Genomic DNA, 14,456 nt, shown 5'->3' on the forward strand with positions numbered 1-14,456 from the left:
AGTTCAGTGTTTATGGATGGTTGAGTATAGTTCTGTTTTTAATCATGTTTTTAATCACGTTTTTTCTAATCTGTCCACAGTATCTTTTGAAGAGAATACTGGCAAGCTGGGGTCACTGTAGGACTATATATACTGTGACGTCACCTTGCTCCGACTCTATCTGCTGGCAGGGGAGCATAAATCCCTGGTCCTGAGTTCATCTGTCTACACTTAAGGAAAATGAAATTTCAGGTAAGTAATTTCTCCATTCTTGGTTGGTATTTTCCTTCCTATTCAGTGTCTGCTGTAGCTGCTACATACTTCTAGCTCTCCTCCCTATGATCCTCTCTTGTTTCTGCCCTTTCTAAAGCTCACCCTTGCTTCCTCTCGCCCTGCTTTCTTTTGGTCCTTCCTCTCATTGTCCCTTGCTCTACATGTCTTGACCAGGTTGCCTTTCCTCTGTCATTTCCCCTCTCCCTCCATCCTTTGCTCATTTCCTTTCCTCCTCAGACACTACGTTTTCCTGTGGAATCACTCGGATTTTCAGGGTGATAATCTTTTCTGAGATTTGACAGGATGGATGTTGTATTGAGCACACTGTACGAAAATGCTATATTGGTGAAGTACTACTACTACTACTACTAAACATTTCTATAGTGCTACATGACATACACAGCACTGAAGTCAGGGAATGCATACATATACCTTTTTCTACTGAGCTTTCCAACATTTTTTCTTCTTCTCTAGGGACAGCAGAGGTGCACTATGTATGTGTGGATTTTGACACCAGGGCAGAGACTCTGGAGGAGCATTGCAACAGGGTGCCAAAGCCGGAAACAAGGCTTGAAGCCTGTAATACAGAGCCCTGCCCCCCCAGGTAGGAGATCAAGACACAAACCTCTTGCATCAGCTGATTACAAGTATTAGTGCGTGTGGCCTCACACCAATCCCTGATTGACTTGTGTCATGACCTGACACCTCCTTTGAGGGTTTTCAGCCTTTTTCCCATGTCATTTGCCCATATAGATCTGCCCTCATAAACACCAGCTCTGAATATTCAACTTCCTGCTTCAGTAAAAAATAAATTCAGTCTCAATTGCCAGGACTCCGTTTGGATGGTGTCATGACATTAAGTCACATCTATAGTCAAATGTTTTCAGAGAAATCTTAAGTAGCCAGTGTAGGGGTCATTGGCACACCCAAATGCATTGGTCATTGACACATCCAAAACTATTGTTAACTTCATTATAGGGTAGATTTAATAAAGCCTATGCGCGTAAATCCATTGGATTTATGCGCGTAGGTGGGGTTACGCACGCCAGGCCTATTTTACAAAGGCCCAGTAATGCACGTATGTTCCGGAGCTTTGAAAAAGGGGTGGGGCGGTCGGGGGCAAGACCAGAGGCCTCCGGCACAGCAGCCATTTGTCGCTGTGTCGGAGGATCACGTGCCTGCAGGCTGCCGGTGTGCACAACAAGTAAAATAAAGGTCGGGGGGTTTAGGATAGGGCTAGGGGAAGGGAGGGTTAGGGGAAGGGGAAGGGAGGTTAGGTTAGGGGGTTGGGAAGTCCCCTCCGAGGCCACTCCGAAATACAATACAAGATTCTCCAAAATCGGAGCAGCCTGGGAGGGAATGGGGGAAGGACACAGGCGTTGGCACACGCATGTTATAAAATTGGGCGTCCATGTGCGCGCGCAACCTTTTAAAATCTACCCCTATATATGTACTTTTGTGCATATCAGCATTGCCCAACACCGACACAAGATGATGTGGCAGCATTACTGGGACCTATCACTGGCTTTGCCTTTGTGCTGCACTGAAATTTATATTGTGACTGTTTGGTTTTTTTTTATTTATCTTGTGAGATGCCCTCTGTTTAAAGCTCTTGTTTCTGCAGTTGGGAGGTTAAGGAGCTGGCCCCTTGTCCCGTGACCTGTGGAGGCGGGATGATCCCAATGGTTCTCCACTGTGTGAGCAAAGACAGGGGGTCACCACATCCTCTTCCACATTCCAAATGCAGCCACCTCCCCCAGCCAGCAGCCAGCAAGACCTGCAACCCAGAGCCTTGTCCTGCAAGGTAATGTCCATGCTGGAAGGAGTGACCCGAGTAGTGAAATGCAGGAGTCTGCATGTCGTGCGGGCTCTTCCTCTCACAGCCTCATCTTAAAACCCAGGAATTAGACCAGTGTGGGAGATGGTGTCTTGCAGTCTCATAGAAATGGTGCTGGAATTTAGCACACATCCTCTTAGGTGCTTGCTCTACCATTACATTTTGGGCTGTTAGTACAGCAATGTGTGTGAACAAAATCATATTGGATCAAATAATACTTTCCAGCTGAAGTCTAGATTTTATATTGCCACCGTGATATTGGGTATAGGTGCTTTCTGAGGCTGGAGAGTGCAGAACGCTGCATCTGGGCTGAGATGATTCTTGTTTTTCAATGATGGTTCTTTGGCCTAGGTGGCATTATAAGACCGACGCATGCAGCATGAGCTGCGGTGGCGGGGTGATGCGGAGAATCTTGTATTGTGCCAGAAAGACTGGGGGCCAGGGGAATGAGGAGATCCTGCCAGATGCCGAGTGCCAAGACCTTCCTTCCCCTGAGAGACAGGAGCCTTGTAATGAGAAACCCTGCCCTCCCAGGTCAGTAGGACAGGACAGAGACTGTGTGTCTCACTCACTGTGACTATGTGCTGAACGAAAAAAATCAATAGCGCAACTTAAAGACTAGGAAATATTCCTTTAGTGGGTGTAGTGTAAAAATAGACAATGTGCAGGCATGCCAGAATACTATCAACTTATATGCATGGGAGGGAAAATCCCCGCAGAAAATCAACCTTTTGATTTCAAAGTGTATTGCTCATAATTTTGTAATGTTTTGGTGTGCAAGACTATGATGACCCTAGTGCCATTCATAAGAACATAAGAAATTGCCATGCTGGGTCAGACCAAGGGTCCATCAAGCCCAGCATCCTGTTTCCAACAGAGGCCAAAACAGGCCACAAGAACCTGGCAAGTACCCAAACACCAAGAAGATCCCATGCTACTGATGCAGTTAATAGCGCTGGCTATACCTAAGTAAACTTGAATAATAGCAGTTAATGGACTTCTCCTCCAAGAACTTATCCAAACCGTTTTTTGAACCCAGCTACACTAACTGCATTAACCACATCCTCTGGCAACAAATTTGAGAGCTTAACTGTGCATTGAGTGAAAAAGAATTTTCTCCGATTAGTCTTAAATGTGCTACTTGCTAATTTCATGGAATGCCCCCTAGTCCTTCTATTATCCAAAAGTGTAAATAACCAATTCACATCTACTCATATCATATCCCCCCTCGGCCGTTTCTTCTCCAAGCTGAACAGCCCTAACCTCTTCAGCCTTTCCTCATAGGGCTCCCCTTTATCTGTGAGAGATAGAGATGTGTCCGAAATCTCCCCACCCAAGTGATCTCTTTTTCTGTTCCGGGATCAGGTGGAGAGTTACAGAGACCAGCGAGTGCTCCTCACCTTGTGGCTATGGCATTGCCAAGCAGCGAGTCACCTGCATACAGCTCCACGGTGGCATGGAAACTGAAGTGGATGCGGGATTCTGTCCGGCAACAGAAAAGCCCCTGTCCACCATTCCCTGCATCATCCGCACATGCCTCTATGGTTGGGATGTCGGCAAATGGACAGAGGTACCTCTGCATGTATCATGCACTGACAATTTTGAAAGTCAATTACATAGCTACATAGTGATTTTTACCCTCATAAATCACCCATCTGAAAACTGCCTTCTTTCAGTCTGGCTAAAGGAACATAGCTTGTTCCACAGCGCATGTATTTTTAGTCACATTTAGGGAAGGTGTTCCTGGGGGGTTATTTTGGGTGAGATCAGAAAAAAGCATACAAGTAGATTGTATTTTCCAGTCTGTGGGTGTTATTTTCCGAAGAAATAGCAGGCACAGGAATTCTGTGGTACTTTATACCCATGTAACATTTCAGAGGGAAGGCACACACATACTTTCTATTTGAAAATCTATTGCAAAGTCTGTGGATAAAAAGTACCCATGCATTTTGCACCCAGGGGAGGGGGCAATTTGAGAATTGCACCCATAAGCTTCCAGGGGCAAAAGTATTCCTACGGTGCCTCTCATCAAACCACTATTATTACTAACCTTTTGGGTTGGTAATTTATTACATTTTAAGTATATAGATGTAAACTAGTAATATTATTTATTTATTTATTTATTTATTTATTTATAGTTTTTCTATACCGGCATTCGAGATTAGAAACCCCATCATGCCGGTTTACAAATAACAAGAGGGTGTGTACAAAAACCAGAACATAAACAAGTGCAAAGAGATAAAGTTACATTACAACAGGGTCATATAACTGGGGAGAGAAATAGAGTAAGATAATTGAGTAGTAAAGATTAATTATTTACATTAATAATTTACATAATATTGTGTAGTCTCTTATAAGATAAGATGTTACTGTGGCTATTTTAATATACTGTGTTAATATACTGTTAATATACTGTGTTAATATACTGTGTTACTGTGGCTATTTTAATATACTGTGTGTATATTAAAATAACGAGGGCAATCATTGGCTTTCAAGAACTTCTTTTTAAAAATTGTGGTGGTACTATTATTACGATTCTCAAAGCTGTGAGCGCATTGATGTGTTTTTTTTAGATTTGGTACCTGGAATTGCAGGCTTCATGCACTAAAAATCTATGGGAAAAATGCTTAATGTGCAGGGCCCTATATGATTTAAAATCTGTAATCGTGACCAGGAGTTGCATAAGGTCTGTAGTGACACAGTAGACAGGGAATGCTGGGGAGACTTGGTAGGTAAAGGGGTGCTCATCCGCCAACAGTTGGCACATTACTGTGTTACTCTGCTAATCCCCCAGCTGAGACTTTGGGTTTCTTCTCCCACCACAGTGTTCAGTGTCCTGTGGGCACGGGGTTCAGAGCAGACAAGATAGCTGCATGAATCTCAGGACACGGCAGCCAGTGAGCCCCGTCTCCTGCGTGCACTCCCCGAAACCCATCACGGTGCGCGGCTGCTTCCTGGGCCCCTGTGACCAAGTCACGGTGCTGAGCGGGACTTCTGCCTCACGGCCATCCGTTCTCTTCCCGAGCTGGACGGCCCCACCGCCGACAAGCAGCCGTCCTGAAACACCCCCCGACAGAGCGTTGCAGATACCGGATCCCGTTCCTGAGATCCAGCACCATGAAGTGCCCCCTGCTGAAGAAGGAGATGAGGATGGCAGTTATGTATTGCTTAAAGGCTTTATTTTATTAAATAACGAGCCCCATGGCCTTGACAGGTTTGGCTGTAACTCTGCATCCAGGTAGCTCAGCCACACCTCCTCCCTTCTTTGTCTTCCTTCTATTCCTCTACCATTTCGTTCCAGCATTCCTTGTTCTTATTGTGGATTCTGTCTTACAGGTATCTGCGGAAAACTCTTGGTTAATGCGACAGGGGTGGTCAGCACCATGGATCTGCAAGTCAAAGACTGCACCTTTTCTATAGGGCGTCCCTTGGGGGAAATTATCACAGTTAAAGTGTTGTCCACTTCACTCAATTGCAGTGCAGGTAAGCTACTTTAATGTACGCCTTGTTTATTTATATTGTTGTGTTTCATTACCATTAATGCTGACTTCTTGTAGCTGTCTTGGTCTTGGAGAAAACAGGATTCACCGCAGGTTCTGGGCCAACATGAAAAGTCCACAAAGATGTGGTGTGAGAGTCTCTTCTTCAGATGATGTGTAGCAGATGATTTCTGTCTTCTGAAGAAACTGATCCACACCATCCATGAATGGGAAGGTGGAGACTAGGATTTGTCACTACTGTTCAGAGCTTGGTCTGCTCTTCAGTCACTAATCTCCCTTCACTCACTCGGAGTAATGTTTCCAAATGGGTTTCTTTTGTATACAACTTGACAAGAATGAATTTTACTCATAAGCCAGGGTATATTGAGTATGATCTCAGTTTCTCAAATTTGCTGCTAATGCTTGCCTCAATAATTGCATTGTGCCAAAACGAGTTTCCTTCTGGAGTTCATAAGATGTAATATTTTTTTAAAACATGAATAGCCCGCCTATCATCTATTCTAAGCGGGCCACAAAATATACATTCATAAAATGAATATTTAACAAATAACAAACAAACCCAATTAATAACAACTACACAGTAATCAAATAACATAATCTGCGTAAAACATATAACTGAGCAAACCTCCTGGTTCAGATCATAGATAAAGGTCCTCCGAATTAGCTTGAAAAGGTCAAGGTGTGCCTGGAAGACCAGGGTTCGAGTCCTGCTGTCGCTCCTTGTGACCTTGGGCAAATCACTTTACCCTCCATTGCCTCAGGTACAAACTTAGATTGTAAGCCCTCTGGGGTTAGGGAAATACCTACAGTACCTGAATGTAATCCACTTTGAAGCGCTGAAAAAAAGTGCGAAAAGCGGAATATAAATCTAAATAAATAAATCAAGTTGGGGGTGCCCAGCACAACTGGGACTATTTCTGTATCTTTCTGCCACATTTATTTTGGTCTCTTTTGTCTTTTAATGCTTGAGGATCTTCTCTCTTTCCATATGTTGTACAGAATAATCACTATGAGTATTTTCTTCCTTTACCATAATGTCTGCTTTTTTTTTGCATTAAGCTTTATATCAGTTGGAATAGAAATGTCCCTTCACTCGAGGTAATGTCTCCAGATGGGCTAATTTAGCAAATACCTTGACAGGAATGATCCTCATTCTTAAGCCAGGGTATGCTGAGTCTGAATTCAGTCTCCTATATTAACTGCTAATGCCCTTTTTTAATACTTGCATTATGACAAATGGAGCTTCCTTCTGGAGTTCATGGGATATAAGATCCGCAGTCAACATGCCTAGAAGTTCTTTTTTATCAGGCCAATAGCACCTAATCAGTCAGAATAATTGTTTTTATCCCTTCATCTTTCTAGGCGAGCTGGTGCTGTTTTATGGACGGACCATGTGGCGAAAGAAATGCATGAGGCTTTCTGGAGAGACACTGAACTCCAGAAAGAACGTAGTGATGGTGAGGCAGCGGCAAGTGCTGCCAGGGCATGGGCTGGTGCTTCAGTACTGGAGCAATGCAGCTAGAGAAAAGTATCACCAAGGTACCCATCTCAGGGGAGCGGCGGTAATACTGAGCTGAGGGGGATTGTGGAGCAAGGGAAATGAGCTGAGCGAGGGACAGCACTATTGCTGCATGATGGAGGGTTGAGGAGGAGAGGTGTATCATCAGAAGCTGTGCAACTAACTGGGTATTGTGGGTGTGTGTAGGGGGATGGGGAGTGTGCTTGTGTATTTAAGCAAGTGAGGGGGACTTGTGTGTTTAAGTGGAGAGGGGTGGGAGGGCGCCCATGTGTATATGTAGAGTGTTTCTGTGCAGGACTGGCTGTCATAGGCTCTCTCATTTACTCAGCATGTTTCGTGTTGCTTTCCCTTCTGTGCAGACTGTGATGTGCAGCTTTTTGGGCCTCGTGGAGTGATAGTGAACCCCATCTGGTCTCGAGCCGTGGGCAGCTCCCTGACATGCCGGATCTTTATCGACGTGGCTCCAAAGTATCACATCGCCATCCACGCCCTCTACATGGACCTGCAGACAGAGGCCAACCAGACTCAGTCCAATTATATTCTGGTAAGTCAGTGGGAAACAGTTGCAGAGAGTGCTCTGATATGTGGGTGACCGGTAGCAGCTAAATGCTGTGCTCAGAGAGGGAATAAGAAGTGTAGGGTTTCAGGACGTGTGATACAGACCAAGCTAAAAGCAAAGGCCAAGAGCTTAAAGGGGTAAACTAGTGTAAGAAAGCACAGGGAGATGAGCACTGAATCTGCCTGCCCCCACACCTTCGTGACAAATTCATTATATTGTTGTTGGATTCTTCGTGTTTATATTATATGCTTTGTTTGCTTTTACATTCTAAAAATGTTTTTTAAGAGGCAGACCTGAGGTCCTGCTATAAGTGAATAAATTAGACTACTGAGAACCTGTATAAAGGGACTGCAGGCACTGGGTTCTGTGGTTACTAGTAGGAACATGATGGCAGACACTGGGCTCCTGGGGGTTCCTGCAGGAAACTGACTGCAGGCACTGGGCTCCTGTGGGTTCCTGCAGGAAGGTGATTGCAGGCACTGGGCTCCTGTGGGTTCCTGCAGGAAAGTGATTGCAGGCACTGGGCTCCTGTGGGTTCCTGCAGGAAAGTGATTGCAGGCACTGGGCTCCTGTGAGTTTTTGCAGGAAGGTGATTGCGGGCACTGGGCTCCTGTGGGTTCCTGCAGGAAGGTGATTGCGGGCACTGGGCTCCTGTGAGTTTCTGCAGGAAGGTGATTGCGGGCACTGGGCTCCTGTGGGTTCCTGCAGGAAGGTGATTGCGGGCACTGGGCTCCTGTGGGTTCCTGCAGGAAGGTGATTGCGGGCACTGGGCTCCTGTGGGTTCCTGCAGGAAGGTGATTGCGGGCACTGGGCTCCTGTGGGTTCCTGCAGGAAGGTGATTGCAGGCATTGGGCTCCTGTGATTTCTAGTAGGAAAATGATTGCAGCCACTGGGCTCTGTGGGATTCTCAGGAAAGTGATTGCAGGCACTGGGCTCCTGTGCGTTCCTTCAGGAAAGTGATTGCAGGCACTGGGCTCCTGTGGGTTCCTGCAGGAAAGTGATTGCAGGCACTGGGCTCCTGTGAGTTTCTGCAGGAAGGTGATTGCAGGCATTGGGCTCCTGTGATTTCTAGTAGGAAAATGATTGCAGCCACTGGGCTCTGTGGGATCCTCAGGAAAGTGATTGCAGGCACTGGGCTCCTGTGGGTTCCTGCAGGAAGATTGCAGGCACTGAGCTCCTGTGGGTTCCTGCAGGAAGGTGATTGCAGGCACGGGGCTCCTGTGGGTTCCTGCAGGAAGGTGATTGCACACAATGGGCTCCTGTGGGTTCCTGCAGGAAAGTGATTGTAGGCATTCAGCTCCTGTGAGTTCCTGCAGGAAGGTGATTGCAGGCATTGGGCTCCTGTGATTTCCTGCAGGAAGGTGATTGCAGGTATTGGGCTCCTGTGAGTTCCTGCAGGAAGGTGATTGCAGGCATTGGGCTCCTGTGGGTTCCTGCAGGAAAGTGATTGCAGGCACTGGGCTCCTGTGATTTCCTGCAGGAAGGTGATTGCAGGCATTGGGCTCCTGTGGGTTCCTGCAGGAAAGTGATTGCAGGCATTGGGCTCCTGTGAGCTCCTGCAGGAAGGTGATTGCAGGCATTGGGCTCCTGTGGGTTCCTGCAGGAAGGTGATTGCAGGAAGGTGATTGCAGGCATTCGGCTCCTGTGGGTTCCTGCAGGAAGGTGATTGCAGGCATTCGGCTCCTGTGGGTTCCTGCAGGAAGGTGATTGCAGGCATTCGGCTCCTGTGAGTTCCTGCAGGAAGGTGATTGCAGGCATTGGGCTCCTGTGAGTTCCTGCAGGAAGGTGATTGCAGGCATTGGGCTCCTGTGGTTTCCTGCAGGAAAGTGATTGCAGGCACTGGGCTCCTGTGAGTTTCTGCAGGAAAGTGATTGCAGGCACTGGGCTCCTGTGAGTTCCTGCAGGAAGGTGATTGCAGGCATTCAGTTCCTGTGAGTTCCTGCAGGAAGGTGATTGCAGGCATTGGGCTCCTGTGGTTTCTAGTAGGAAAATGACTGCAGGCACTGGGCTCCTGTGGGTTCCTGCAGGAAAGTGATTGCAGGCACTGGGCTCCTGTGGGTTCCTGCAGGAAAATTACTGCAGGCACTAGACTCCCGCAGAAAGTAACTGCAGGCACTGGGCTCTGTGGGATCCTCAGAAGAGTGATTGTAGGTACTGGGCTCTTGCAGCTTCTTCAGAAAAGTGACTGCAGGCTTTTGTGGTTTCCTGTTCTCTTAGAGCGCTAATAAAGCACAATTCTTAAACTCCTTTCCTCCACAATCCCTAATTAAAGTCCATGAGTTTTGCAACTTGGTTAAGAAACATACATTGTATTTTCCAAATTTGGGATGACACAGACAGACATCTGGTGATGGGAAGGATGATGAGGTGAGCAGATGCTTGGAGATGGGGGATGGTGGTGAGCAAAATGCCTGGAGATGAGATGGTGAGGTGGGAAAATGGCTGAAGGGGTTTGATGGTGGGGAGATGCCTGGGAATGGAGAATGGTGAGGTGTGGGAAGACTGTCTATGCTCTGAAATATGCTCTTTTTGTCCCACTAGATCCGTGACATGCGTACCTTGAAAACTGCAGCCTTTCATGGGAATCACTTATTCTACTGGGAAGCGACTGGAAGCCGGGCAGAGCTGGAGTTTCATGGAGATTTCTCACAAGACCGCACCCGTTTCAGGGCTCAGTACTGGGTTACCCAGCCCAGAAAAGACACTCAGCTGAGGTGACTGCCTTTAGGCTCTGCTATGAGAAAGTTCTCTTTGATGGAGTTCATTCTGCCTGCCATTGAGGTGTTTCACCCACAGTCCTTTCATTACCAGCTCCCCAAGCAGAACTTCCACTTAACTCTATTGGTGGTACCACTTAGCCATTCCAAATCTGTGCTGGGCCTGGACTGTACATTACTAGGCAATACCTGAGTAATAATAATAATTGGGGTTGACATTACAAATTACATACAACTATGTTGAGTCTCCACCCCAGAAAACGTATAAATCTAAATGGATACCAGAGGCAATGGGCCAGAAGGTGACTTGTTCGGTCACAAAAAGTGGTAGTGGCTGAGGCAGAATTTGAACTCAAGTCTCCCGGTTCCCACACTACCCTGATCAATTAATGCATCTGCTTCCTTTATAATTGGAAAATATCAAAGCAGAATGAAAGGACCCCACAGTGATACTCAGAAATGTTTAGATGTTTTTCTGTGAAAGAATTAAACTTTTGTCAGTAACCAACTGAGGAAAAAAATGAAATGGAGTTGAGGATGACAGTGAAGGATTATCTGAGAATGGTATTGAGCCCTGCTGAGTTACCCACCCGAGTCCTGCTCCTTATTGAGCAGGATGAAAACGCACAGAGTGACCTTTAAGAATCCTTTTGCCTAATTCTTGGAGCTAAGAATTTGGCTACCGCTGAAGAAAACCGTAGATATTCTTAGGAATAAGGAATCAATGTGACTTAATGGAAGGCACACAGTTCTCAAACTAAAGCTCTCCTGAAACCCTTCTTCTCAGCCAGCTCTGTATGTTCCCTGATGGTTGCGCCAAGTGAACTGAGCTGAACTGCAAGAAATCTTCTCCTCAGCTGACTCCCCTCCCCATCCATCCTCAGGCCCTTTCTGGTGATATATGTGGTCAAATGTCCTCTCTCCCCTCAGAGCCCAATGGTACCACAGAATTTAGCTGTACTTTCTAAATAGTTTCCTGTTAAAAACTGTTAGTACTAGTGTGATGGATGGGCACAAAATAACTCCTGCTATCCCTGCCTACCACCAGCTTGGAAGCAGAGAACTACTGAAGAACACGACCAGCTATCCCAGAATATTTCTGGCAAAGGTGAAAAAGTTCTCTGCCTCCACCTGCTGGCCAGCAGAGATATCCCATCAGTATAGACTGATCTGCAGGTCAAAGAGGAAGCTAAAATACCTAGGATGTTAAAGAATCAAAAGAGGAACATAACAGAAACTAACTTGGATGAAGAGTGATATCCTCTAACTGTTCAAGCATGGATCAGAATAACTGGGCAGACTGGATGGGCCAATTGGCTTTTATCTAGCATCATCTATTATGTTACCATGTTACTATGATGAAGGTGGGGGCTGAGCCCCTGAATAACACGAGTTTTTGGAAGTAGCTGTCCTTAAAATAAGAAACTGTCCGGCTCTTCTGGATCAAAGATGTCATTAAATCAAATGTTTCCCAAGGAGCTGATTTCTACTTGCACATTTTGGCACAAGTGGGAGTTGGGAGAAAGGCTATGAGAGTGCATCAGTGTTGGCATTTATAATGAACTGTAGTGATATTTTTATAAACGTTTTGAGTGCATTGTGTTTTCATATTTTCTTCTGCAAGTCTGAAATATTTTGAACTAATAAAAAGAATAATCTCACAGTGTTGTCACACTTCTGGATATCACAAACATCCTCTTGTAATTAATTTGGATAAAAACATAAACAGTTACAGAGGAACTTTGGATATATTCATGTAATAAAAGCTTGATAATTATGTAAATAATGGTACATCTGCAACTTTAATTGTGTGAATATTGAAAATTCAATAAAAAAACATTAAAAACCCATGAAAATTACTAAAGAAAGCAATTACAAATAAAAGTATGCTTGCAATACAATGTTTGATAGATTATTTGTGCATTTTGTTCAGAAACAGCAATGGGAACTCTTGAAACAGGCAAGTGAGTTAATGGTGAAGTGCCTTTAGCTCATCCCTCAGTGGAAAATGACTGCAAGAACTAATTTAGACTGGGACAGAAATTGGGTCACTAAACCTTCAGCTGGGATCACAAGGGCCTCAGATGGCAGCAGTTTTTAGGAACCAACAGCATTAGGTCAGCACAGGCCAGGCAGTGGCACTGCCCTTGCATGAATTTCTGTGGTAACAGGAAGCCCCACAGGAGGATGATTGAGGCCACTGCAAGGCTTGTGAGCTTGGGCTGGCTTATGGATCCCATGCTGACTTTCATTACTGATGCTGCTGCCACTTGCAGATCACTGTTGGGCTTAGGACCAGCCCTGAGAGGAGGGCTGAGTGTGCCACTGCTCCTCTCTTCTCACCCACCACTAAACCTACTGAAGAGAAAAATGTTGTCTCTTTCATCAGCCTGCCCTCTCTTTTTTACCAGTTGTCATCCACCTTTGGCCTGGGGCCCAAAGAAAAATGTTGCTGCTGACCTTGGCTGTTTGGAGGGATCGGCTGTGGAGGGCATGAGAGGGAGAATGAAAGAAGAAGGATTGGGGGTTGGAAGAGAGCTGGAGAGTGAGAGGAAATCAGCTAGGGAGGGAGACGGAAGAGAAGGATTGGGGGGATGGGGCGAGAGGAATGGGATGACACAGGATCAGCTGGTTATTATAAGTGCTTGGGGTGAGAGGACCAGCTGGGGGATATGAAAAGGGCTGAAGGGTGAGTGAGAAAGTAGGCTAGGGAGGTGAGAGGAGCTGGAAGAGGGTATCTGCTGGAGAAGCAAAGACTGAAATAGGGTGTATTTTATTTATTTCTTAGAGATTCTTATATACCACGGTACGTATAGTTATACATCACCTCGGTTTACAGTAAACAATAAATTAGCAACAGGCTTTACATATAACAAGTTATACAGAAAGTAAACAAATAACAGCCACAGGCTTTACATAAATAACGGGTTTCAGGAGTACATACTATAACTCCTTTAACTATAATAACCAATGCATATTCTATTTCAACCTCGAAGCAGGAGAGAAAATATGCCATTAACTTGTTAAAGGCCTAATCCAAAGTCAAGTTAATGTCAAGTCACAGATATTGCACATAGTGAGAGAAGGAGTAAATGGAGAACAGAGAAATTAGCAGATTGTAACAAGTTTTTACAAGTATTTACAAGTTTTATACACCACGTATATGGTTTTCCATACTAAAGTGATATAAAAAAGTATACCCTCTCCTTCCTTTGCCCCCCCTTTACTCTCCCTTGACTCTTTTATAAATTGTAATATTATAACTACTCCATATAATATTATCATTATATATCTATTTATATTTTATAAATTGTTTTTTGTTAATGCATTTAACCGTTTTTAATGTAAAGTTTTCTCAGTTGTTTTCTTACTGTTTTATGTAAAACGTAATTGCGGATTTTGTTCTATGTACACCGACGTGATATCTCTGATGAGCGGCGGTATATAAAAACAAATAAATAAATAAATAAATAAATAATAAAACATGTAGTAAAACATAAAATACGATAAACAGTTCATCAAACTCTTCCAGAAGGGAGGAACTTAATAGAGGAGGTCGTCTAAAGTGGGTGAAGGTTAAGGAGAGGATCAACTAGAGAGAGGATGGAGATTAAGCGAGGGTATCAGCTGGAGTGTAGTGAGTGAGTGGAGTACTGGTTGGAGAGTACAACACCCTTGCTAATTTGTTTTGGTCATTTTTTGGAGTCATGAATTTTCAAGTGTGAAAATGAGGTCACACTGGTTAGAAGTTTGGGAAAGGGCAAGTCATTTCACCCTTCATAGCCTCAGGTACAAATTTAGGCCTAGATTCATCATTTAGCTATAAATGGGAGGCGGGGGAGAGAGGGGGGACCTTTAAATTCGGGGTGGGAATTTAAAGGGGGGCAACTTAAGATTCACCATCACATATACAGTGCACAAATCTACTTTTCTTTCAACTCTGCACTCCAAATGACGCCCAATCTTCATAGGTATCTACTGTGCTGTTCGTACTTGGTGATCTTAAGCTGCCCCCCGGCACCTCGCCCCGAATTTAAAGGTCCCCATCTCTTTCTCTCTCGTTAGGGCCCTA

The sequence above is a fragment of the Rhinatrema bivittatum genome, chromosome 8 (assembly GCF_901001135.1).
Source record: "Rhinatrema bivittatum chromosome 8, aRhiBiv1.1, whole genome shotgun sequence".
In the NCBI taxonomy this organism is placed as follows: domain Eukaryota; kingdom Metazoa; phylum Chordata; class Amphibia; order Gymnophiona; family Rhinatrematidae; genus Rhinatrema; species Rhinatrema bivittatum.